We start from the raw sequence: 27206 nt of genomic DNA, 5'->3' as shown, positions 1-27206 counted from the left end.
AATGTGAAGCTTTTGAGTGTGTGAGAGGACCTGGCGCTTTAATGTCATTGATGATCGTTTCAACTTGCACTTCTTTTGCAACGCGAGGATGAGCTGGTTGTTGTTGAGGAATTTGATCAACATTTTCTTCAGCACCATTTTCTTCATGTTCTGGAATGAATTCTTCAGCAGATTCTTCAGTAGGAATGACATCCTCAGTAGCTTTGAACTTGATAGTTTCCTCAGGTGATGGTTCATCTATCACAGAAGGTAGGTGCTCTCTTTGCGAGCCATTAGTTTCATCGAACCACACATCTACAGTTTCAACAACCTTGTGAAGAACGTTGTTGAAAAGTCTGTAGGTGTGCGTGTCGTTTCCGTAACCAAGCATAAAACCTTCATGTGCTTTCGGTGCAAATTTTGAGTTGTGATGAGGATCTAATCCAACATTTAGCACCGAAGACTTTGAAATAACTTACATTGGGTTTCTTATTAGTGAGGAGTTCATAGGCAGTCTTCTTGAAGAATTTGTGAAGATATACTCTGTTGATGATGTGGCATGCAGTATCAATTGCCTCAATCCAGAAACGATGAGGCGTTTTGTATTCATCAAGCATAGTGCGAGCCATCTCGGCAAGAGTCCTGTTTTTGCGCTCCACGACGTCATTCTGCTAAGGAGTATAAGGAGCAGATAACTCATGAGTAATACCAAGTTCATCAAGATAGTCATCAAGACTAGAATTCTTGAATCAGTTCCATTGTCACTTCTGATGTGCTTGATCTTCACACCAAAGTTGGTTGAAGCCCTCGAGGAAAATCATTTGAAGACTTCCTGCACTTCATGTTTGTAAGTAACAATGTGTACCCATGTGTATCGAGAGTAATCATCAACAATAACAAAGCCATATTGAGATGCCTCATTTGAGACTGCAGAATAATGGTTAGGACCGAAGAGATCCATGTGAAGCAATTCGAATGGACGAGTGGTGGTCATGATAGTCTTCACTGGATGCTTAGCCTTTGTCATCTTCCCAGCTTCACAGGCTCCGCATAAGTGATCCTTGAGGAATTTGACATTCTCGATGCCAATGACATGCTTCTTCTTCGCAAGTGTGTACAAATTCCTCATGCTTGCATGACCAAGTCGTCGATGCCAGAGCCAGCCTTCTGAAGCTTTTGCAAGTAGACACACGGCTGGTTGCGGTCCTGTAGAGAAATCAACAATATACATGTCTCCTCTCCTAAAGCCTTCGAACACTTTGGAATTGTCAGCTTCCATAACCACAACACAACGGTACTTGCCAAAGACAACAACCATATTAAGATCGCAAAGCATTGAGACAGACATGAGGTTGTATCCTAAGGACTCGACAAGCATGACTTTGTCCATGTGTCGATCCTTTGTGATCGCAACCTTACCTAGACCCAATACCTGACTTTTGCCTTTGTCAGCAAAGATGACATGCTTCAGATGCGATGGTGATAAGGGAGCATCCATCAATAGATTCTTGTCACCAGTCATGTGATTTTTACATCCACTACCAAGGACCCACTCAGTGGCTTTGGGTTGATCATCCTGCAGATGAATTAGTGCAACTTACGAACTCATATACTTCATCAGTGAAGAATATGTCATCAATTCATCAGATCAATTCCATCAAACAACAGAATATATAAAGCAGTATGAGGACGTGAGAAATGAAAGTTCATTTCTTCATGATTAGCATGCGTCCTTTCAGGCATACTCAGGTCTCCAGCAAATTCTTCAGACGATTACGTACATCTAGAGACCTGACCCTGCAGAAGAGATTAGTTCTTTTTCTTCACCACCCACATCTAAAGGGGTGGCAAAGAGTTCATCACTCTGCGAGCTCCATACGAGAAAGGTGGCATAGAAGCCAGTCCATTTCGTTTCACATAAGAGGGGTTAGGATAAGCATATGAATAAGCAGAGAAATTCTTCGAGGACTTATGAACATAATGATTAGAAGAATAATGCTCATATTCATAGCCCTTAGCTCTTCCCTGCGAAACAGAGTTGTTAGCACGGTGATATTCATATGAGGACTTTGATCCATTTGAGGAATTTGGTCCATATGAAGAATTTGATCCGGGGTTCCTTTTCTTCACAGGTGGTGTCCCGAGGACATTCACCTGAAGACTTTCAAGACACCTTTTGGGGACCCAGACTTTCTTCATAGGAGGACCGTTCCTGCAGTTAGTGCCAACATATCTAGCAAATATTTCACCATTCTAATTTTTGAACAGTTTATAGTTGGAGTCAAATGACTCATCATCAGAACGAGGAGATTCACATGCAAAGCCAGATAAGTTATATGGATCAACTGGTGGGTCAAATTTGAACTGCAAAACATGGAGACTCCCACCTCCCACCCCACCTCCCATGGCGACTCCCACCTCCCATCCACGTCCCACCTCCTTTCCCTCTAGATCTTCCATGGTGAGTACTGATCCACTTGTGATCAATGGCTAGTCTCATCCATTGGGATTTTGCCCCGGGACTTAAGGTGGAGCAGAAGGTACGTGGCAAGTTTAGATCTACGGTGCATTTTGAAAGTTCTTCCAGAACCAAGGAATTCTTCTTGGTTATCTCTTTCTCTTCGGCCTCCTTCCCTCTTTCTGTAGAGGCTGTTGGAGTGGTTTTACAATGTTGTATTGGAGGTTTGGCCAAAGGTTTCAACGTCAAACAATTGGGTGATCGATCCTTTAGGTTCTCTGTGGCTTCTAATCATGTTGGACATTTCATCTATGGTTTGAAGGATCGTGTATGGCCAAATTTTGTGTGTCATTTCCGTTTGTTTAAAGCAACAGTGGATTATGCTTGGAATGGATCTGAGTGGCATCTTGACGAGGTAATTCCGGAGGTTTCTGCCCGATCGCCTATGGCTATCATAAGCCCTTTAGGGTTTTTACATAAAAATGCACAAGGAGATACTTCATCTAGAACAGAATTGGCCAAATTCAATCTTGTGCCTCCGGATTTCAGCAGGGCGTCTATATGTGATCAGGATTTGGATACCCATAATTTGCGACGATCTCAATCTTCTAATGAAGCACTCATTCCGGGAGGCTCCTCGGATAAACTGGTATTTGGGAAACTCCATGTATGTTTCAATCGGGACAATCTTCAGATTATTGGTAAACATTTCTCTGGACACCATTTTATGACTTTATCTTGGGATCTAATCGCAACTGAAAAGCTTGAGGAAATTCTTGATTTAAGGCAAGCTGGTTATTCCAATGATACTATTCAATCGGTACTTGACATCTCTTCTCTACCTACTAAGGAATTTATATTCAACAAGCTTCATATTTGTTTGATATGTGGGAAACATGGTCATTTAGCCAAGCATTGTGATGATGTGAATTTACCCAATAAGCAGCCCCCTATAGAAAAAGTTGAGACACCACACATGCGAAATTTAGCTTGGTGCACAAAATGCAGGACCATGGGTCATGTTTCTCACACGTGCTCTATTGATAATCGATGTTGAAAAATTTGTGGTGTGAGAGGGCACGTCCATTGGAATTTCTTGTCACGTGCAAGTTCGTTCAAACGTGTTGCTTGGAGAAGGAAAGACCGGATTGTGGGGAAGTACAGTAGCTCTCCGATATTTGTTAAGGAAAAAAAGATTTGGCGCAGAAAATCAGGGAATCCGGCCGAACAAAAAAGGGATAAGAGGCAAATTTGGGTTGTCAAGCGAAAGGGGAGGGAGAGGGCAGATTCTTCGGTTAGTCTTACCGAAAATACCCCAAACGTTTCACCTCCTTACCAACCTATCAACAACTTCCAGACTCCCGAGGCCACGGTTTCTGCTCTGTTTCGCCCGTCACCTTGCGCCCCTGTGTCCTCCTCCTCCCCTCTCCTCGAACTCTCCTCCACCAAAAACCTTGAATCTCCTATGGCGAACCTACCAGTGCTGCCCTACCAGTTTGTGCCGGGGGAGATGGACATCCAGCATGGTCCGGAAGGAAAATTGCAGCGCAACATGGTCATTGTGGACGATCCGCCGCTGGATCACTCGTAGCATGCGCTTGTGATGGTGGTGCCGCCTCCTGGAGATCTGCAACGAGAAGCTGTTCTTGCTGAGGTTCGTCGAGTTCTTCGAGATGATCATGGCGCACCTACTGTTGAGGGTGAGATCTATCCTTTCTGCGTGGGTTTAATCCGTTTCAATGACAATCTTGTTAGAGATACGATGATTAGTAGAGGGGAGCATCCTCTAGATGAGCATTCAAACTTTTATCTGTTGCGCCACGATGAGGGGCCAAATATGCGTACACTTGTCATTGAAAGAGATGTGTGGGTCATGTTGCTCGGCTTTCCCCTGAACTATCAAACAGAGCACTACATCATTAAGGCAGTGTCATGTTTTGGGAGGTGTATGTATTGGCACAGACCTAGACACCGTAAGTCGCGTGTGTTAGTTCGTGTTCTGATTAATGAGCTTGCTCAAGTGCCTTTCAGCCTTGTGGTTAAGAGATTTACGGACATCAGTGGGCTAGGCACATCTTGGACGGTCCCTGTGTATGTGCTCAATGGCAGGAATCCTAGCCAGGGACTTGTGGGGAATGAGGAAGCACCGCCGCCTTTGGGTGTTTCACCCCATCCTGAACATCTCCCGTTTTTAACTGCTATGCAACAACAGCAGCATGAAGCACAAGTCTGGCAGCTCCAGAATGCGGCCAATGCATGGGAGGCTGCTCCACAACCCCCTCCGCCGCAATAGGGCTGGGGTGAATGGCTAGTGCTTCCACCAGTTCCACCTGTGTATCAAGGATTTAGCTACAGAAACTACACTGGTTATGTGGGGCCCTCTATGATGGATGGGATTCAAACTGCTGATTCTGGTTTTGACGATGGGTTGCGCCTTTGGAATGAACATGCGGCAATGATTGAAGATGTGGCAGACCATTTTGTTCAAGGTAGCCCTACTGGTGCTCTTTCTTTTCAGCAGGTGAATGCTCATCAAGTGGTTGTAGAAGTTCCAGGTGAAGAGGAGAACTGGCTTTCTTTCATGATCTGCTTTTACAGTACTGTGTTCACCCCTCAACTTTGCTGGGTCCCTGAGGAAGAAAATGAGACTAAGGTTCGGTTTAAATTTGCTGAGGGTTCACAAAATACTCTGGTGGATCTTGTGGGTACGGCATGCTTCTCTTACTTCCCATTTTCACCTTTTGCGCCGGGCACAAATGTTATATGTTTTCCTCAAGAGGCTTGGTCCATCTGCTGTGCCTTTGTTGCTGATCAAATGCATAGAGCTTGTCAACTGATTGGTACTGACCCCATGGCTGTGGAAGAAAAATGTGAAAAGTTTAGCTACCCTCTTGTTGAGTCACAAACTGAGATGATGGATATGGATGGGACCACGAACAAGAGAAAGCGCAGAATGACTACACCTCTTGACATTTCTGAAGTCAGACGCAGTGTACGTGCTACTAGATACCAAGGCTTTAAGCCGCCCTCTCTGGCAGACAATAAACGCAAACCCTCCCACGTCAAACCAAGGAGGAATCCAGATATGTTGGAGATGCAGCATGGCAAGAACACTGATGAAACTTCGGCCTCTACTCAGGTCCCTCCCCCCACTACCATTGAAACTCTGCAATATTTGGGGACAACTCAATGTGCCATTCCACAGGCAGAGCTCACCAAGGAGAAGCTTCTGGAGCCTCTCAAAGGATTGGAGAAGGATGAGGCCTAAGCCTTTTTATTTCACTATCTGTTCTCCTAAGTTGTGCAATTTCTTAGAAGTCTCCTGAACTTATTTATCTGCTTTCCCTAGCGTGTGCAAAACCTAAATGGCTCCTGTTATGTGGAATATTTTGTGCTGGAATATTCGTGGTCTAAATGCTAGTTCCAAATGCGATGCACTTCGTAATAAGATTGATGAGTCCAACTGCTCGATTGTATGCCTACAGGAAACTAAGAAGCCGGACTTTGATCATTCTTTTATTAGGAAGTGCTGCCCGAGAAGTTTTGATAAGTTTGAGTTTATCCCGTCTGATGGCGCCTCAGGTGGCTTAGTTATTATATGGTGTAGCAGCCAATTTTTGGGCCAAATAATTCATCAATTTTCATTTGCAATAACTATCAAAATGACCTCGGTTCAAACAAATGAAAGCTGGTTCCTCTCTAACATCTATGGGCCGTTCGATGGTCCTGAGAGGGTTCTGTTCACTGATTGGATGGATAGTTTAAATATTGAACCGGAAGATCTATGGCTTTTCATGGGTGATTTCAACTTCATGCGCTCTCTAAAAAACAGAAACCTACCAGGTGGAAATGTGGATGATGTGATTAAGTTTAATGAGATTATCAGTCATCTTGGTTTGCTGGAAATTCCAATTAAGGGAAGGAGGTACACTTGGAGTAACATGCAAGAAACTCCATTACTCGAGCAATTAGACTGGTTTTTTTCCTCTCCTGAATGGATTTTGAAATTCCCTAATACAAATGCAAAACCTCTTGCCCGTCCAATCTCAGATCATGTGCCTTGTATTCTATCTGTTGAAACTTTGATCCCAAGATCTAAACTTTTCAGATTTGAGAATTTTTGGCCGTCTCACCCTGGTTTCTTGGAGGTGGTGAAATCCTCATGGAATGCTCCCATAAAGGCTTCCTCCAGTGCCACAATAATATCTGCAAAATTAAAGAGGTTGAGGTATGCCTTAAAAAAATGGAGCAAATCGATCTCGAAGCTAAAATTGTTAATTGAAAACTATAATAGAATTTTGCTCCAAATAGACAACCTTGAGGATCTGAGACAGCTATATATCCCTGAAGCTAATTTTAGAAAAATTCTTAAAGCACATCTTCTACGGTTACTTAAATATCAAAGTGCGTACTGAAAAAACACTGCACGTTTCGGTGGGCTGTCCAAGGTGAAGAAAATACTAAATATTTTCAAGTGCGTGCAACAGAAAGACTACGGAGAAATGCCATCACCAATCTGGTATTGCCTGATGGACGCTTGATAGAAATCATGATGAAAAAGCAGCAGCGTTTTACGATTGCTTCAAGAAGAGAATGGGAGTGTCATCTCAGCCTGTCTATGATTTTGAGCTTGCAGACTTAATCCAAAAGTGTCAGGGTTTGGAAGAACTTTCAATACCATTTGCGAAAGAAGAAATTGACAATGTGATCAAAATCATTCCGACTGATCGTGCACCAGGGCCGGACGGTTTCAATGGGCTATTTCTTAAAGTATGTTGGGATATAATAAAAGAAGATTTATACACTCTTTGTGAGGACATTTGGCAAGGGACAATAAATTTGCAATGTTTGAACACGTCATTAATCACACTAATACCGAAGAAGCTATCGCCTAAGTCTGTCAATAATTACAGACCAATCTCCTTGTTAAACTGTGTGCTCAAAGTTATAACAAAGATTCTCTCCGAAAGACTTCAACGCTGGATTTTAAAGGTAGTTCACCGCAATCAGTATGGTTTCATTAAAACTAGGACAATTCAAGATTGCCTCGGTTGGGCCTTCAAGTATTTGCACCAATGCAAACAGTCAGACAAGGAAATTGTAATTCTAAAACTGGATTTCGAGAAGGCGTTTGACACGATGGAACATTCTTTCATTCTGAAAATGTTGGAATGCAAGGGTTTTGATGACAGGTGGTGTATGTGGATTAAGATGTTGCTGCAGTCTGGAACCTCATCAATTCTTATGAATGGTATACCTGGTACAGAATTCCAGTGTAAGCGGGGGGTAAGACAGGGGACCCAATTTCCCCCCTACTATTTGTGCTAGCGGCAAATTTATTGCAGTCTTTAATTAACAAAGCCTGGATGGATGGTCTGATTTCATTACCAATTAACCAACCTGCTTCGGAAGACTATCCAGTCATACAATATGCCAACGATACACTAATCATTCTTCCAGCAAGTCAACAAGAGCTGTAGACAATTAAAGGCATTCTAGATTCTTATGCCCGGGCAACTGGTCTTAAAATTAATTACGCTAAGTCTCAATTAATGCCAATCAATGTAAATGCTCAAAAAACTCTGGATCTGGCCAATACTCTTGGATGTCAAGTTGGAGCAATGCCGTTCACCTACCTAGGTTTGCCTCTGGGCACAACAAGACCCACTGTTAGAGAGTTAATGCCTTTGGTCGATAGAATTGAGAGAAGGTTGACTAGAACAACTATTTGGTTATCCTACGGGGAGAGAGTACAACAGATTAATTCCACGCTTTCGTCGCTATTGTCCCTTGCTATGTGTGTTCTCAAACTACCACTCAAGTTGATTGAAATCTTCGACAGATCAAGGAGGCACTGTCTATGGAGAAAAGAACTGGATAGGGATGCTAAAACCCACTCCTTGGCTGCCTGGGAAATGATTTGTCGCCCAAAGAAAAAAGGGGGTCTTGGAATCTTAAACCTACAAATCCAAAACAATGCCCTACTGCTCAAGTACTTACATAAATTCATTCATAAGCAGGATGTCCCTTGGGTAATGTTAGTTTGGAATGCCCACTATGACGATACGCCCCCCACGCGAAGCCACCCTGTGGCTCCTTTTGGTGGCGTGATGTTTTCTCTTTGATGGATATTTACCGTGGTATTACCTCATGTATACCGGCCGCGGGGGACATGATTCTTCTTTGGAAAGATGTTTGGATAAACGAAAGACCCCTGATGGACTCCCATGATCATCTTTTTTCTTTTGCTAACGATGAAGACATCTCGTTGGCACAGTACTACAACAACAATGATCATGTGGACAACTTTATGCTCCCTCTGTCAATGGAAGCCAGAACCGAACTGGATAATCTACAAGAGATCATGGAGGGAATAAACCTGGAAGCTATGGGGACTGATGAGTGGATTCTTTGCTGGGGTGATGCTGATTTTAAACCGAAAAAGTTTTACAAGTACATGTTCAGGAATATATTGGCTCCCCAATGCATCACCTCCATTTGGAAGGTGAAATGTATCATGAGACATAGTGTTTGCATGGTTGATGTTAAATGACAGGGTCAATACAAGAGATCTGCTGCTGAGAAGACACTTTAATATTGGAGAAGATCATAAATGCCCAATGTGCAACATGGGAGTTGTAGAAACAAATGCACATCTATTTTATGAGTGTTCTTTTGCCACCAAGTGCTGGGATGTCATGGGCATTGAGTGGGAAAACGATCCAGACATACAACACAGGTATGAGAGAGCTAGAGAGAGGTGGCGAGGACCTTTATTCAAAGAGATAACTATATTAACCTCCTGGAATATTTGGAAGCAACGCAATAGAGAGATCTTTGATGGAGAGGTAGCCACGCATGCTGAGTGGCTGAGGAAGCTCAAGGAAGATTTTGTGATCCTGGGCTATAGGATCAACCCTCAAAGTTTAACTTTTTTGGAATTATTTGCAAGCTCTTTGTCTCTGTGACACCTGGTTTTCATAGGCTAGTTTCACACCTTCTGAATTCTTGTTAAAGCCATGTAAATCAAGAACTATCTGTAATGTTAAACAATGGTTAACATCTTAAAGTAATAAAGAAAAATACAACAGTAGGAGGCTCTCCTGCTGTTTTCACTGGTAAAAAAAAGATGGATCAACTGGAGGTCCCTTTGCAGCAACCCATGAGGTTTTGGGGTACTGCTCAGGCTTCCAATGTGTACCATTAGCATTGAGTTTCCTCTCAAAGGCAATACCCTCTTTCCTAGGGTTCCTGTTGAGGATCTGCTTTTTAAGCACATCACAAAGAGTCTAATGCCCTTTGAGGTTTTTGTACATGCCTGTCATGTACAATTCCTTCAGCCCTGCATTGTCAATGATACTAGAAATGTCCTCAGATGAGGAACTGGTGATAGCAGAGGCATGTGAAGAATTTGAAACATTAGCAGCATTTGAACATTCAGGTGAAGAATTAGCAGATCCACGTTCAATGCACTTCAAGCATGGAGGAACAAATTCTTCCTGAGAAGCGCTGATTTGTTGAGCAAGTAATGAATCGCGCTCCTTCTGAAGATTGTCATAACTCACTCTTAGCTTTTCAAGATCTTGCTTTCTTTGAAGAAATTCATATAAAAGCTTCTCATGATCAGATAAGAGAGTGTTATGATGACCTTGAAGGTTGTCAAACCTAGACTGAAGTCTCTGAAGATTTTCAGTCAAGGTTTTAGTGCGATCCATTTCTTCACCCAACATATCATCACTTTTGTCTAGCATGTTTTGAACCTTTTCAAAAGCCTTTTGTTGTTTTACAGCAATCTTAGCAAGTTTGGAGTAGCTGGGTTTGAGGTTTTCATCAGATTCATTCTCACTTGATTCAGAGGAGGGGTATTGAGTACCTTGGCACCTTTTGCCATGAAGCAATAGGTGGGAGCATAGTCATCATTGTTTCCATCAGCCATGTTGGTGAAGCCATTTTCTTTAGATTTGAAGATGGACTTGCTGATGAAAGCAGTAGCGAGAGCCAGGCTCGCCACACCAGACTCAGACTCCTCAGATGCCCCCTCTTCCTCATGTTCCTCAGATTCAGCCTGAGAGTCCATTTCCTTGCCAATGAACGCCCGAGCCTTCTTGGAGCTGTTCTTCTTGTAAGATGAAGACTTCAAGGATTTTGATGATGGAGATTTTGAGGATTTCTTCTTCTTCTTCGCATCATCAGAACTGTAATACTTGTATTTCTTCTTCTTTGATTCCTTTTCCCACTGAGGACAATCTTGAATGTAGTGTCCAAGTTTCTTGCATTTGTGACAAAGCCTCTTCTTGTAGTCACTGGATGAGGAATCATTGCTCCTTGAGGATTTTCCAAAGCGACCACGTCTTGAGAACTTCTGGAATTTCTTCACGATCAGTGCTAGCTCATGGCTCAGTTCTTCAGGATCACCAAGGCTGCTACCAGAATCTTCATCTTCAGATTAAGACACTGCCTTGGCCTTCAGGGCACGTGTTCTGCCATAGCTCGAACCATAGAGATCTCTCTTTTCAGCAAGCTGGAACTCATGAGTATTTAGCCTCTCGAGGATATCAGCGGGATCAAATGACTTGTAATCAACACATTCTTGTATCATCAATGCCAGAGTATCAAATGAGGAATCAAGCGATCTCAGCAATTTCTTCACCACCTCATGGTCGGTGATGCCAGTGGCACCAAGTGCTTGAAGCTCATTTGAGATGTCAGTGAGGCATCGAAGGTTTGTTGAACATTTTCATTGTCGAGTCTTTTGAAGCGGTTGAAGAGATTGCGAAGAACATCAACTTGAGAGTCACGCTGTATTGAGACTCCTTCATTGACCTTGGACAGCCTGTCCTAGATAAGCTTGGCTGTCTCCAAAGCACTCACTCTGCCATACTGTCCTTTGCTCAGATGGCCACATATGATATTCTTCGCTTGAGAGTCGAGTTGCTTGAATCTCTTCACATCAGCAACATTGATGGTGGGAGTGACAGAGGGAACACCATTCTCCACAACGTACCAGAGATCGTTGTCAATTGCCTCAAGATGCATGCACATCTTATTCTTCTAGTAGGGGTAGTACGTCCCATCGAAGGTAGGACACCCAGCAAAAACCTTGATCATACCTGCGGTCGACATAACTAAACCCCAGGCGGTTAAACCAAAATCACACAGAACAAGGGAGTACCTCGCTCTGATACCAATTGAAAGTGTGTTATATCGACTAGAGGGGGGTGAATAGGCGATTTTTATGAATTCTTCACTGAGGAATTTGCAGGTGAGGAAATTCCTTAGCGAAGAATTACTAGCAGCGAAGTAAGTACTCAAAAGTAAACATAACAGAACACAAGCATAGTCATCATGATGAAATGAAGACAAGCACAGAGTACAGGAAGTGTAAGCACATGATAACACAGGATGAAGACAAATAGACTGAAGAAATTGAACTAAGGAATTTGGTAGAAGCACTCAACACATATATGAACAAGCACTCAACACAGTTATGAGGAAATGAAAGAGTTAAGGAAATAGAACCAGTGAGCTTGGTGAAGACAATGATTTGGTAGACCAGTTCCAACTGTTGTCTCAGTTGTACATCTGGTTGGAGCGGCTAGGTATTTAAACTTGAGGACACACAGTCCCGGACACACAGTCCTCACCGTATTCTCCTTGAGCTAAGGTCACACAGACCTCGCCCAATCACTTGTGGTAAGTCTTCAGGTGACTTCTGAACCTTCACAAACTTGGTCACTCGGCGATCCACAATTCCGGATGCTCTAGACCTTGATGCCTAACCGTCTGGAAGAAGCACAATCTTCAAAGGTAACAAGCGTCAGATCCACGCAGGATCAATCTCTTCAGTGATGCTCAATCACTTGGGGTTTGTAGGTGTTTGGGTTTGGGTTTTCCTCACTTGATGATTTTCGCTCAAAGTCCTCAGAGGATGGGATGCTCTCAAATGACAAGTGTCAGTTTCTCTCACAGCAGCCAACCAGCTAGTGGCTGTAGGGGGCGGCTATTTATAGCCTAGGGAGCAGCCCGACATGATAAGACATAAATGCCCTTCAATAGTATGACTGTTAGGTGGGTAGATATTTTGGGACAGCTGGCGCATAGCACAGCAATGGTCGGAATTTTGAGTATCAAAATCCTCAGGGCTACCATGTTCCTCACTATGTAGGCAATCTGCACTGGTGAATTCCTAACTCCTCAGTCAGAACAAACTCCTCAGAGATCAGAAGAACTTCATCTTTGTCACTGAAGAATATGACTGAACTATATGAGATTTCAATGGCTTCACTCGAAGGGATTGGTAGGTGTAGGATTTTGAGTTGAGCATCACATGGAAAATTTTCCCTAGTATTTCCCCGATCCCCTTTAACAGTACGGTGTTTCCTAAGACTCAAGAAAGAGAAAATGAAACTATAAAAACAAGAGTCTTCATGCTTCATGTTCCTCGAATGAATACCAAGTCTTCAGGATTGCACCAATTTCTTCACTTTCAAAGTCTTCAGAAGGTCTTCAGAAGTCCAAAGTCTTCAGTCGAAGAACTTCATTTTTAGGTGTAGACTTTCTCTGTAAATATCAAACTCCTCATAGACTTATAGACCTGTGTACACTCAAAAACACATTAGTCCCTTAACCTATAAGTATTCAATACACCAAAATCACTAAGGGGCACTAGATGCACTTACAGTTGCTCCCGACATCAAGCGGCTACAGCCATGTGCCACGCGATAGGCTGAATGGCGGGGACGACTGACGATTAACACGAAGGAGGCAGACAAACAGAGCCGGGTCAGGCACCGTATGCCATAGGAGAGGCGAGTGGGCGGGGGCCGATGTAACACCCATGATGCGGCTATATCTCCCATGTGTCGGAGCACGACTTAGAGGCATAACCTCATAGTAGGCATGTCGCAAGAGGGGTAATCTTTACACATCCCATGTACTGAATAAGAAAGGGATAAAGAGTTGGCTTACAATCGCCACTTCACACAATACATAAATATAGCATTACATCATCAAGAATACAATCAAGGTCCGACTACGGAACCAAATAAAGAAAGACAACCCCCAATTGCATAGATCCCCGATCTCCCCAACTGGGCTCCTCTACTGATCGAAAGGAAACGAAACAACACAACGAACACGATCTTCATCGAGCTCCCATCTGAGCTGGGTTGCGTCACCAGCACTGGCATCGTCGGCACCTGCAACTGATTTTGGAAGTAATCTGTGAGTCACGGGGACTCAGCAATCTCACACACTCGCGATCAAGACTATTTAATATTATGGGTAGGAAAAGGTAGTGAGGTGGAGTTGCAGCAAGCACTAGCATATATGGTGGCTAACATGCGCAAATGAGAGCGAGAAGAGAAGCAAAGCACGGTCGTGAACTAGAAGTGATCAAGAAGTGATCCTGAAACTACTTACGTTCAAACATAACTCCAAAGCCGTGTTCACTTCCCGGACTCCGCCGGAAAGAGACCATCACGGCTACACACGCGGTTGATTCATTTTAATTAAGCTAAGTGTCAAGTTCTCTACAACTGGATATTAACAAATTCCCATCTGCCCATAACCGCGGGCACGACTTTCAAAAGTTCAAAACCCTGCAGAGGTGTCCCAACTTAGCCCATCACAAGCTCTTACGGTCAACGAAGGATATTCCTTCTCCCAGGACGCCCCAATCAGACTCGGAATCCCGGTTACAAGACATTTCAACAATGGTAAAACAAGACCAGCAAAGCTGCCCGAATGTACCGACAGATCCCGATAGGAGCTGCACATATCTCGTTCTCAGGGCACACCGGATCGTCCAAGATTCCGGTAGGCCAACCCAGAGTTGCCCCTGGTGGTCACCGGCTGCTGACAGGTTGGACCAATACTCAGAGGAGCATTGGCCCGGGGGTTTAAAATAAAGATGACCCTTGAGTCTGCAGAACCCAAGGGAAAAAGGCTTAGGTGGCAAATGGTAAAACCAAGGCTGGGCCTTGCTGGAGGAGTTTTATTCAAAGCAAACTGTCAAGGGGTTCCCATTATAACCCAAACGCGTAAGGAACGCAAAATCAAGGAACATAACACCGGTATGACGGAAACTAGGGTGGCAAGAGTGGAACAAAACACCAGGCATAAGGCCGAGCCTTCCACCCTTTACCAAGTATATAGATGCATTGAAGTAAACAAGATATGATAGTAATGACATCCCAACAATAAACTTGTTCCAACAATGAACAAACTCCATCTTCACCTGCAACTAGCAACGCTATAAGAGGGGCTGAGCAAAGCGGTAACATAGCTAAACAATGGGTTGCTAGGAAAGGTGGGTTAGAGGCTTGACATGGCAATATGGGAGGCATGATAAAGCATGTGGTCGGTATCGCGGCATAGCAATAGAGCGAGCAACTAGCAGGCAAAGATAGAAGTGATTTCAAGGGTATGGTCATCTTGCCTGCAAAGTTCTCCGAGTTGACGAAAGCTTGATCCTCGTAAGTGTACTCAACGAGTTCCTCGATCACGTACTCGTCTCCCAGCTCTACCCAAGGCAAGAACACAAGCAAAGGAAACAACAATCAAACACGGTGCAATGCGCAAGCAACATGATGCAAAACATGGCATGATATGCGAGATGTGATATGCAATGCATATGCGTGCTCCGAAAGGAAAAGATTGAACCAGGACCCAACTTGGCAAAACAAGTGTGCCACTGGAAATATGAGTTGATTTCGGTCGAAATCGATATAAAGATCACCGGAATCGGATGCACGGTTTGCAAATGGCAAGCAAAACAAGAATGGCACAATTCTGTGATTAACAGCACGATGCCATCTAGAATGCAACGAGAAACTAAGCTACTGCACTCTAACATAACAACAAAACACATGGTAGTGATCTACTCAAGATGCTTGACAAACGATGAACACTGAGCTACGGCTAAATCACACAAGAGCATGTTCAAACAAGCATGACAAAAGTGCAAAAGATAACAACATCACAGACTTAGTGAAAATACTAACATGCCAGGAATTAACATCACGAAGCAATGTTTAGAGCAAGATAACGACATGCTACAGGAACATATCATGGCAAAACAAGGCATGGCATGAATCTACTCAAAGCATATAACAAAAGTCCCTTACTGACCATAGGCCAAAAAGGACCAGAAGATATGATGGCACCCATGTAAACATAGCAAGTTTCGTTAACAGATTCAGACTTAGCAGAAAATTGGACATGGCAAAAACAGAGTTATGAAGGCATGTTTGCGAGCTCGATGCACTCAACACAAGGCATTGCATGACAAACTAAGCATACTACCAGTAATAAGACATGTTCATGAAGCTAACCGTGGCAAGCACAATCTCATGGCATGCATGGATCAACTACAACAACCTTGGAAAAATTGATTAACACGTAAACAATCCGCCAGGAACATTTTATTGAAAAAATAGAGCAAGATTGAGTCATGCTAGGGCACTCCATAAATGCAAACAGGGACATGGATGGATAGAGTATAAACATGTGTCAAAATCATCCTTAGTGAACATACTCAAAAGAAGCATGGATCTCTCTGTAGCAACATGAACACATGGCATTAAAATAACAGCAGGGAAATGACTTAGTGAAATTCTAAGTCCTTGAAATCAGCAATATCACGAGAGCTACTTTGCATGCATGTGCTAGTCACCACATTGATCACAAAAATACATGGAATACACCCCTGTAAAGATGGCATGGCATAGCCCAAAACACATGTAGAGCTCATGCTCATATGCAGCACACAATAATCATGACGAAAATGACAAATGCTCATAATCTGATAAGAATCAGCACCTAACATTTTATAGCACTCTTGCATCAACTATTTGGGCATCAAGATAGACTCAAACAAGCATGGCACAATGGAACAAAATGAAGAGGACATCCTGATGAACATTTTGATATATCATGCATGCAAAACGGAGCAACAAGCACAAATTTATGGTATGATGAACAGAGGCATAAAATATTGCAGAAAAGGACTTAGTCAAAACAACCTCTCGAAAACTAGACGGAATGGTACGGGATGGAGAGATCCGGGATGAGGGGCGCCGTTTGGTTCGGTGAATGGTTGGATCAGGTCCACTTTCTCCGGATCCGGCCGGAGAAAAACTCCGGCGAGCTCGAGGCCGGCGGGAGCTCCGGCGAAGGCCGGCGACGAGGGGGACGCAAGGGGCCTCCGGCGAAGAACGGCAGTGGCGAGGCAGGCGCCGAGCGGCGAAGGACAGCGAGGCGGCGGTAGTCGGGCTCGCGGTGGCCGGAGTTGCTCCGCGGCGGTGCAGGCGGCGAGCGCGGGCGGCTGCTCGCGGCGCACGACGGCGGGCGGCGGCGCTAGGGCTCCGCGGCGGGCTCGCGCGGGTCAGATCTGGCCCCCGCGGGCCGCGCGGTGGTGGGAGGCGGCGGCGACAAGTGGCGGTGCGTGAGTGGGCGCGGGAGCCGGCGGACGTGTCCGGCCGCCGGGCGAACATGTTCAGCATCGCGGGGAAGATGGATCTAGGGTTCATCCGCGAATTTTGGACGGGGAGGACATATTTATAGGTAGGAGGAGTTTGGAGTGTCCAAATGAGGTGCGATTTTCGGCCACGCGATCGTGATCGAACGGCCGAGAGGATGGAGGGGGTTTGGATGGGTTATTGGGCCACTTTGGATGGGTGTTGGGCTGCAACACACACGAGGCCTTTACGGTTCCCCGGTTAACCGTTGAAGTATCAAACGAACTCCAAATGGCACGAAACTTGACAGGCGGTCTACCGGTGGTGTACCAAGGCCGCTTGGCAAATCTCGGTCCATTCCGATAAAGTTTAACACCCGCACATGAAAAGAGACAAAAGGGGGCGCCGGAGGACATAGGAGTGTCAGATTGCAAAACGGACAACGGGGAAAATGCTCGGATGCATGAGACGAACACGTATGCAAATGAGATGCACATGATGACACGATATGAAATGCATGACATGGACAAAAGCAAAACAAAGACACAACCCAACCACGAGGGAATATTGTATCGCATCTCCGGGAAAGGCAGGAGTTGGAATACAGATATGGAAAGTTGTATCCGGGGTGTTACAGCCGAGGCTAGTGGCGAACGGGCCGGCGGGTGAGGCATGGCAAGCGGCAGGAGCCATTTGAACAAACTATTTTACAAATTACTGTAATGACTAATCGACATATACAAAAGCAATTGACATGAACTGCACAGAGGACTCTGTCCTGTATGTTTATGAGTAGAAAGGTAACAAACAATCAAAGAAAATGCAATTCTAAGTTAATCCTCACTATTTTTGTTACTATGATTTTTAAGCACAATGCTAACAGGCTACGGAACATACAACTATTAGCTGAAAGTATTTTCTTTCTTCTTCCCTTAACTCCCAAGAGATTAGTGGATGAACAGAAGACTGACATCAAGTCCCCCATCTGACACTCTAAGCTCAAGCGGCACAAATTCGTCAGTAAAATGCCATAGACACAAATCGAGAAGCGCGTGTGTCGGTGTCAAAACCGGCGAATCTCGGGTAGGGGGTCCCGAACTGTGCGTCTAGGCCGGATGGTAACAGGAGGCAAGGGACACGAAGTTTTACCCAGGTTCGGGCCCTCTCGATGGAGGTAAAACCCTACGTCCTGCTTGATTAATATTAATGATATGGGTAGTACAAGAGTAGATCTACCACGAGATCGAGGAGGCTAAACCCTAGAAGCTAGCCTATGGTATGATTGTTAATGTGTACGTTGTCCTACGGACTAAAACCCTCCGGTTTATATAGACACCGGAGAGGGTTAGGGTTACACAAAGTCGGTTACAATGGCAGGAGATCTTCATATCCGTACCGCCAAGCTTGCCTTCCACGCCAAGGAAAGTCCCTTCTGGACACGGGACGGAGTCTTCAATCTTGTATCTTCATAGTCCAGGAGTCCAGCTGAAGGTATAGTCTGGCTATCCGAACACCCCCTAATCCAGGACTCCCTCAGTAGCCCCTGAACCAGGCTTCAATGGCGATGAGTCCGGCGTGCAGATTGTCTTCGGCATTGCAAGGCGGGTTCCTCCTCCAAGTACTTCATAGAAGATTTTGAACACAAAGATAGTGTCCGGCTTTGCAAAATAAGTTTCCACATATTCCCATAGAGAGAATAATTTTTACGCCAATCTAATCTACTGACGTATTCTGTAGCGTGTCACACCAAGGCCAAGCCTTTATCCGAGTCGTTTCATTATCCCACCTCAGCATGTCATGCGAGGCGGTTTCCTTGGCACGTCTTGTTAAAGCAGAGATCGTGTCCCCTTATCCCGGGATTCTCATCAATACGGGCGTGGGTAACCCAACCGCTTCTAGGACTCCTAGATTATAGGAAAGTCCACACGGACACGGAGAGGACGCTTGATATTCACCCTCTTTATAAAGGGGACAAGACTTTTATTTTACCCTCCCGTGCTCAATCGAATCCTTCCCCCACCTCAAGATCAAACGCCCGAAGTTCAGGTCAGGCGCCCCGAACCTTCAGTCATGTCCGGATCTAGCCTTCAAGGTCGATGGATGCCTTCCACCGTCACGGAAGAAGACATGAAGAAGTTGAGGGAGGCCAGATATCTGAACACCGACATTTTGCATCGGCTGCCTCCCCGAGGGCAGGCCGTCCCCACCCCCGAACCTAACGAGAACGTCGTGTTTGTTTCCCACTTCCTCCGAGGCCTAGCCCTTGCCCTGGATCCTTTCATCAGGGGTTTGATCTTTTACTACGGGCTATATTTTCATGATCTAGCTCCGGACTCCTTTCTTCATATCACAACATTTATTGTCATGTGCGAGGCCTTCCTTCGGGTTACCCCCCACTTTGGCCTATGGCTTAAGACCTTTGAAGTGAAGCCAAAGCTGGTCGAGGGGCAATATGCAGCGTGTGGAGGTGCCTCAATACGCAAGATGACGGGAGCTCCGTGGCCCAAAGGTTCCATCCCAGAGGTGTCTGAATTGTGGCAACAGGAGTGGTCCTATATCACGGCTCCTAGAAGTGCCAAGTGGGCGGCCCCCCTGTTTTCCGCTCGGGCCCCCACCACAACAGATGTCATGGATCAGCAGAGGTCTGAGCTGGGGTCCAGTCAAGGACGTGCCTATGCTGCAAGGTCGCATTCGAGATCTCTTCAATGGAGATTTCAGTTTGGTTGCGGTGGTACAGGTTATGCTGGTTCGTCAAGTCCAGCCTTGCAAACGCCGGCCTCTTCACCTATGGGAGTTCAATCCCGAGGGACCGCGTGCCATTCAAAATTTTCTCGGCCTGACGCACGAGGAGATTTACAAGTCATTGTTCAGACCTCAGACGGAGTGTTCGGAAATCACCAAGGACGTGGGCCTGAGTAGTAACCGCACCACCGAACAGGTAAGGCATCTTCCGGCCGAACATACTTTCTCTACTTTGTTACGAAGTTATTTCTGAGAGTTCGCTTTTTGACCAGGACTGGCTAACAAAGGCGAAGTTGATTCGGTGTTCGGCCCCCTCCCTAAGGGTTTGGAAAATACGGTATTGGAAAAGATGCTCTAGACCGCACCTTGCCCGGAGCCCTTGAAGGAAGATACTGTGGAGGATAATGCGGGCGGATGCGGGCCCCCAACACTGCCCATTCTAGCCGAGGGAGCGTGTGTCTCCATGAGGGAAGGCGACCAGAAGAGGAAAAGGACTGCGCCCGGGGATTCGAAAGTCGAAGCTTCCAAATGGGAGAAGAAGTCTCCCACAGAGGGTCCCACCTTGGGGGGCGTTGCTGCCGCACAAAGTCCGCGGGGGGATCAATTCTCCCACGAGTCATAAGTGACCCGAAATACCTTTAATAGTACAGATATGCCATTTTTTCCTTCTGAGAAAATAACCACCGCATATATTTTGCAGTTCGGGCCTTAGCCCCTCTCAAATGGGCTCATCTTCGGGGGATCTTCTTCCGGAGATGATGGAGAGCGAAACGCCTCCTCCGGACTCCTCCGCTCCAGAAGCGAGCGACCCTGAAGTGTCATCGCAGAGGGCCTCTCCAAGTCTGGTGAGGCCAGAAGATAATCCCATTGACCCCCGAAGCTCCCAGTGTCCGGCTCCCGAAGGGAGCAGATAAAAGAGTCCGGCCCCATCTAGTGTGCGGTCGGATGTTCCGAGGGAGTTGGTGGGGTGAGCGGCCATCTCAGATGAACACCGTGTGATGATGAATACGGTGATGGAGAGAATATCGTCCGCCGAAAGCGGATTGCATGAAGCTTTTATGAGTCTACTGACAGGCTTTGAGGTACGTAAAAGAATGTATGATAATCCTGCACATGCTAGGTGTGCCCTGTATAGGTAGTAGCCCCTGAGACTCTGGTTGTCGTCGGGAACGACGATCAACAAAGGATCATATTTCCAGGAAATAACCATACTGCTTTTATGTGCAGGTCATGGAAGATCCGGTGTCTGGCCGGACTAGCGAGTTTGCCCATTTAGAATGGCAGTTGGATGCTATAGGTCAAAAGGCTGCCGAGCACTACTTTGAAGAAGTTCTTGAGGGTGCCCGTTTGATAGATACCCGGTGCTCAAAAAATATTATGTTTGAGTGATATGTAATCTCATTGTAAGCGAAATGCTTTTATAAATTTTTATAAGGCTATTTTTATACTTTTGCCTGAAAGTAATATGATGCCTCCTGGGCGGCCATTTATGTATACATGTGTATAACCTGAAAGATTGCAGCCGTCGGCTTCAACCCTCACGCATATAATGCGGAGGTGCTCGCAAAAACACGCATTCACACTTAACCCAACGTCTTGGTCCTATTAAGGAGGTGATAGCGGAGCGAGCGAGGCAACCGGACTATAATGCTTTAGCACTTTCACTTAGCCATAGGAGTTTGACAGTGGGGCTACTAGATAGCCCCTGGTGGCTTCGCACTCTCCCGATATCGGGGTGCGTACATGCCTGGCCGGGAAACGGCCCTTCGTTAAGGTGGAGGAATTCTAACATTCCCATAGGTCATTGAGTGGTTGACCAGTCTCACGCTATATCATGACAGTCAGTTTTCGGCTTTCTCTACTGAGGTGCTCGTCTAGATGAACCAGGGCACAATCGCAGTAGTTCTCCTGGTGCTACCTTATCCGGCAAGGCGGAACGTAAGGCACCAAAACATAGGAGCCGGGCAAACCCAACATTTGACCAAAGACAATGATTTGGAGCTGATGCATATAGGGCCAAACTCGCGATGCCGAATACTCCCTAAGGTATTCGGTCTTTGTGGTATAAACCGGGCCTAAATAGTGGCCTTTGTAAGAAGCCCCGTGTGTCCAGGTACGTGCATTGTTCTGGCATGGCCACATGCCAAGACGTCAGCATCCTTCTCAACGGTGGATATGTATCAACAAGAGACAGTAAAAAAGGTTTACACAGGGTCTTAATCTAAAAAGAATCCTTGGAGCGGGTCCCTGCTGCACGTCTGCGCCTGTGTCTCTGTTGTGCCGTATCCTGGACGGGTGTAGCACGATGATCGTCTATAAAAAAGAGAGGAAGTTAAGTGAAAAAGTTGTCGTGCAAAAGGATAGTTTTTAAAGAAACCAGGTATAATTCAAGATGATAAGAGATTGCCACTTGTCTGCGCGCGTTGAGCCCCTTGTATTGACAAATAGGGGTGTGACCACTTATTTCCGTATAAATAGCGGTGCCGTACTTGATTAGTTGTATCTGAGGTCTTGACGACCTATTGGATGCTTTCGTTTGTCCGGGCGCCTTTAGTGTGCGGCAGCCAAGGCAGCCTCACTCTCTTCGGCGCACAGAGATCGCTTGATATTTCCATGCACTGTAATGATGCCACGTGGACCGGGCATCTTGAGTGTGAGGGAGGCGTAGTGTGGTATTGCATTAAAGCGAGCGAAAGCTTCGCGTTCGAGCAATGCTTGATAGCCACTTTGAAACGGAGCGATGTGGAAAGTTAAATGCTCGCGACGGAAGTTATCGGGGGAGCCGAATGTAACTTGTAGTAGGAGGGAGCCCGTACAATGAGCCCCTGGGCCTGGCGTTACTCCTTTAAAGGTAGTATTGCTATGGCGAATTTGTGTTGGGTCTAGCCCCATCCCGTGGATTGTATCCTGATATATTAGGTTTAGGCTACTACCGCCGTCCATCAAGACGCTTGTCAAGTGATATCCGCCAATTACTGGGTCTAATACCAGGGCAGCCCATCCTGCGTGTCGGATACCTGGGAGTGCCGCGTTGTTTTTTTCCTTGATTACGTGTAATACGTTTACTGTTTTGACTTCTGGTGGAAATTGCTTTTGTTCCCCCGCGTCTTGCTTGGGGGGCTCGTCCTCGTCTTCACTTGGTGTGTCCTCCCCCTTGTGTACGGCGTTGAGCTTGCCGGACTGCTTGAAGACCCAACATTCTCTGTGGGTATGATTAGCAGGTTTACCAGGGGTACTATGAATCTGACATACTTGGTCCAGAATTTTATTGAGGCTGGACAGTTCGTCCCTGGTGCCTTTAGGGGGCGGCTTTTGGCCTGGCCGAGAGCTTTTGAATCCGGCATTTACTGCCGTGCCCTTCATGATGTCTTCTTTATTCCGGCGTTTGTTATTGTTGTTGCGCCGTGATTTCCCATTTCCATCTCTAACTTCAGACGTACTAGGGTCGTTGGTGCTGCATCTGGCTAGCCAGCTGTCCTCCCCCGCGCAAAAGTGGGTCATGAGGTTTGTTAATGCGGCCATCGTTCTCGGCTTATTTTGGCCAAGGTGTCTAGCGAGTCATTCATCACGGACGCTATGCTTGAAAGCTGCTAAGGCTTCGGCGTCCGAACAGTCGACAATCTGGTTCTTTTTAGTGAGAAACTTGTTCCAAAGCTTTCGGGTTGACTCTCCGGGCTGTTGAGTTATATGACTCAAATCGTCCGCATCCGGAGGTCGGACGTATGTCCCTTGGAAATTTGCCCGAAAAGCGTCTTCGAGCTCTTCCCAACTTCCAATGGAGCTTTCGGGGAGGCCTTTGAGCCAGTGACGAGCTGGCCCTTTGAGCTTGAGGGGTAGGTAATTGATGGCGTGGAGATCATCTCCTTAAGCCATATGGATATGAAGGATGTAGTCCTCAATCCAGACCCCAGGGTCTGTTGTTCCGTCGTATGCCTCTATGTTTACGGGCTTGAATCCCTCTGGAAATTCATGGTCCAGCACCTCATCGGTGAAACATAGGGGGTGTGCGGCACCCCTGTAGCTGGGTGTACCGCGTTGTTCGGATGTTTGTTGTGTTGCATTGTATGCTGGGGCGCGCTTGCGTGGGCCATAGATGGATCTTGTTGCACCGTCCTTTGGGTGCGAGCCCTCGCATTGGTTGCGTGTTGTATGGTGAGCGGCGTTGTATGCCACTCTGTGTTGGTAGAGGGGTCGTCTATCCGACCAGGTGGCTGCTTTGATATTTGGTTGTGGGGGGTCTGAGGCCTCCTCATCGAATTCGGGTAGCAGCTTCCGCTTTGGGTAGCTCTTGTAGGGGCGATTGTCGCCGTACCTTGCTGCTGTGTTGAGTATTTTACTCCATCTGATTTGGAGTGTGTCTTGCGCGGCCTTGAGCCTTTGCTTCTATTTTTTCAGACTCCTCGCGGTGGCAACAAGCCTTTTACGGGAAGTCTGCTGCTCCGGGTACCTGTCCGACGTTATGTCGTCCGGATCATTATCCTTGATAGGATTTGTTTGTTCGGTTTGATTATCCGGATTGCCGCTGTCCGGCAGCGGTTTGCCCTGCTCCAGCGCTGGGTCTGTGTGATCGCTATTCCTGTTGAGGCGGGATTTGGGGCAGCGCTTGCGTCGCCGCTTTGACTGCTTTTCGAGGGGACAAGCCTTCGATGCGTCCTTCCGCTCCTCGTCGTCATCTTTTGGTGCGTCCACCATGTATACATCATATGATGAGGTGGCGTTCTAGGGCCCAATAGGCGCTGGTTCTTCATCGGCGTCCATACCGTTCATGTCTTCGGAGTCGAGGTCGAGCATGTCGGTTAAGTCGTCGACAGTGGCTACAAAGTGGGTGGTGGGTGGGCTTTGAATTTCTTCATCATCCGTACCCCAACCTTGCTGACCGTAGTCCGGCCAGGGCTCTCCTGATAAAGAGAGAGACTTCAGTGACTTCAGGATATCGCCGAAAGGCGAGTGCTGAAAGATGTCCGCGTTAGTGAACTCCATGATCGGCGCCCAATCGGATTCGATTGGCAGGGGCGTGGAGGGTTCGGAGTCCGAAGAGGAGTCCGGCTCCTTGGAGTCACGAGTCTCGCAGAGTACGGGGCTGGTGTTCGGCTCAATCGCCGTTGGGATCGCAGCCCCCGAGGCGGCGTCCAACCACCCATCCTCGATCGGCGCGGTTGGCTCCGAATTAAGAGTCGAAGCCGATGCGGGTGCGGCCTCCAGGGCACTATTCGGCGGCAGAGCTAGATCATGCTCGTCGGGACAGTGCGGCGCGCTCGGCAGTGGCTCGAATCCGTCGAAGATCAAGTCCCCGCGGATGTCAGCCGTGTAGTTTAAACTTCCAAATCTGACCTGACGGACAGGGGCGTAGCTTTCGATCTGCTCCAGATGGCCAAGTGAATTGGCCCGCAGTGCGAAGCCACTGAAGACGAAGATCTGTCCGGGGAGGAAGGTCTCACCCTGGACTGCATCGCTATCGATGATCGTAGGAGTCATCGAGCCTGACGGCGATGACACAGAGGAACTCTCAATGAAAGCACCAATGTCGGTGTCAAAACCGACGGATTTCGGGTAGGGGGTCCCGAACTGTGCGTCTAAGCCGGATGGTAACAGGAGGCAAGGGACACGAAGTTTTACCCAGGTTCGGGCCCTCTCGATGGAGGGAAAACCCTACGTCCTGCTTGATTAATATTGATGATATGGGTAGTACAAGAGTAGATCTACCACGAGATCGAGGAGGCTAAACCCTAGAAGCTACCCTATGGTATGATTGTTAATGTGTACGTTGTCCTACGGACTAAAACCCTCCGGTTTATGTAGACACCGGAGAGGGTTAGGGTTACACAAAGTCGGTTACAATGGCAGGAGATCTTCATATCCGTACCGCCAAGCTTGCCTTCCACGCCAAGGAAAGTCCCTTCCGGACACGGGACGGAGTCTTCAATCTTGTATCTTCATAGTCCAGGAGTCCGGCTGAAGGTATAGTCCGGCTATCCGAACACCCCCTAATCCAGAACTCCCTCAGCGTGCTCACCAGATGGTTGGCCAGGATGGCCTTGGCACCCTTCTCCATGAGGAACTTGATGGACAACACGGAGGCACGGATGCAATTTTCGTCGGTGATGTTCTGGCTGTCGTCCAGTAGAATGTTCAGATCGGCACGAAGGAACACCTTCTTCCCCCTGAGGTCCTTGTCGCCCAGGGTGCCCACGCTCCTCTTGGTCGCCATTTCCCCCTCAGTCTCCCCTTCCCCTGCACCAAATCCGATGCCATAAACATCAGAATAATCTGCAGAGGAACCAGATTCAGACGACCGGATATTTACCAGGCAAGAGATCAATCGGGTTAATGCTAATTGAACATCACATTTCTTCCATTGGAAAGTGAGTTCATGAATCCTTGTGAAGATTTTGTGGGTGTTCTATACTACATTGAATTCAAAATCTGCAAAAATAGAAATGAATTTTGTTTAAGCTGCAGGTGTGTAACTGAAGAACCTCATCTTATGACGGAGGGGTCACTTATCCGGTGTTGCACCTGAAGCCGCCTACTCGACAGGCGACTTTTCTGCCTGCGCCATGGCTTCCTGCCGCAATTGGCGGAACACGGCAACGACGGTAGGAAGGGAAGCATTATCGCCATGGTCTCGACGCGCTCCCTTGGGCTTGTGACGCCCATCATGGTGGAGATCGTGAAGCCGGTGATATCGCACGGGAAGTAGAGACGCTTAGAGAGGAGGATCTGGGAGACTACAGCTGGCAAGGCTTCTGGTAGGGACCGCGAGGCAGGGAGAGCACAATGGAGGAGGTGCAACGGAACCTGGTGCCGCGCGGAGGAACGCTGACAGCTGCTCCATCGCCGGTCGGTTGGATCTACAGCCACACGGCTGATGTCCATCGCGTGGAACTTCTCCCGGAACTGAGCCGCCTCTGCGTGGTAGCGCTCGGAGAGGGGAGGCCCCGTGGCTTGATGCATGTCCGGGGCGGTTGACTCTGGCCTCCTCCTCCTCTACAGCCGCGGCCATTGTAGTTGTTGCGCCCATCGCGGCCGCCGTAGTCGTTGCCGCCCTGTTGATAGCCTCAGCCGCGTCCGCCATCACGAACCCCTTTGTAGCCACGGGCGCGACCTCCACCCTCACGACCACCGCCTTGTTTGGCCCATCCTCGGCCACAACCGTCGTCGTCGGCGGCCCCTTGGTACCCACGCCCTCTTCCTCCGCTGCTATCACCCACTCCTTGGCGGCGCAAGGTTGCTGCGAATCCGTTCTTTCTGATCCGGGGCCTAAAGGAAAAACAATCGGGGAGCCACGATTCCCTTGGAATCTATCCGGAAATTACGGAATCGCGGGCGGGGATCGGGAACGCGGAGGATGAAAATTGGCAGACCATTGCGCGTCTGCTCGGCAGAACATTCGATCTGGAACGTTGATTTGGATGGCAGACTATCGACGCAATATGAATGGTAGGATGTGTTTAAATTGATTTAATCAGAGGGTTCTGATTATCCCGTGTACACTTTGTTGCGTGGAGTTAGAAGAGTTGCTTTTTTAATAGTAGTATAGATATGTGTGTGTTGTCAATCAGATAAGA

At 46.9% G+C, this 27206-nt stretch overlaps 1 pseudogene; it reads right to left on the bottom strand.

Annotated features, from left to right (window-relative positions):
* Window positions 1-6566: 6566 nt before the first annotated feature.
* On the bottom strand, window positions 6567-26713 carry LOC123153574 (uncharacterized; annotated as a pseudogene).
* Between the last annotated feature and the right edge of the window lie 493 nt (window positions 26714-27206).

Source organism: Triticum aestivum, chromosome 7A (assembly GCF_018294505.1).
Source record: "Triticum aestivum cultivar Chinese Spring chromosome 7A, IWGSC CS RefSeq v2.1, whole genome shotgun sequence".
Taxonomy (NCBI): Eukaryota; Viridiplantae; Streptophyta; class Magnoliopsida; order Poales; family Poaceae; genus Triticum; species Triticum aestivum.
The sequence above is the reverse complement of the archived record's forward strand: the minus strand, read 5'-3'. Positions and strand labels throughout refer to the sequence as shown.